This window comes from Chiloscyllium plagiosum, unplaced genomic scaffold (assembly GCF_037043375.1).
Source record: "Chiloscyllium plagiosum isolate Xiang-an unplaced genomic scaffold, Cpla_swu_hap1 HiC_scaffold_40, whole genome shotgun sequence".
Classification (NCBI taxonomy): domain Eukaryota; kingdom Metazoa; phylum Chordata; class Chondrichthyes; order Orectolobiformes; family Hemiscylliidae; genus Chiloscyllium; species Chiloscyllium plagiosum.
In genome coordinates this window covers 44,271,092-44,271,917 of record NW_028270178.1, presented here as the reverse complement: position 1 = coordinate 44,271,917, position 826 = coordinate 44,271,092, and positions in this window count along the sequence as shown.

The following is an 826-nucleotide window of genomic DNA, read 5'->3' as shown; positions in this document are numbered from 1 at the left end:
GGACAGAGTGATTTAAAACCAACTCCTGAGCTCAGGCCCCGATACCCACCCCGTCCCTGAGGACCAGGAACTTGGGGCTGCGACTGTCTTTGCCCACCTCAGCTTCCTCAACGCAAAGACAAACTGTACACATACATACTGTACACTCTCCTGCTCGGGATATTTTAATACACATCTTTGTTGTTTACAAATTGAAGTGATCGATTCAGTCAATGGGATGGTGCCTTTTCTCATTGACCCCTGAACTGTGAGAAGCAATGAAATGTGTTTACGAAGTCCCTTCTGGGATAAGGTTGGACAAACCAGCACTACCATCAGTGTGTTACCATAGTGATAGGCAGCTTCATCGCTGAAACATTATACTGAACTTTAAAAATCCCAGATGGATTAATTAATGTGTGAACTTAATTGACTGATGGATTTTGATAAACGGATATTTCAGCACATTCTTCACCTGCTGTCTGATCTTAGTCTGGGTCACTGCATAAATCGCCGTGTTTGTGCAGCAACTGAGGAGCTGCAGCATGAAGCCCAATTCTCACACAAAGGGATGTCGATGAACAGACTGATACACAATATAGGCCATCCGGTTCGATATAGAAAACACCATTAACATTGACCATAACAGGATGAAATTAGCCGAGATGTCAAATAGTAAAACGAGAGATTTTTTTTCGATTACTCATTTCTGTGTCAGACTGAGCTGCCCCATTCGTGTGATCCCGGAGTCTCATGCGGGCTCTGCTGGTCACTAAAATGTGTCTGACTGTGAAAACATTAAGCATCAGAATCAGGAGAAATGGGAGAGCTGGGGTTAGAATGTGGT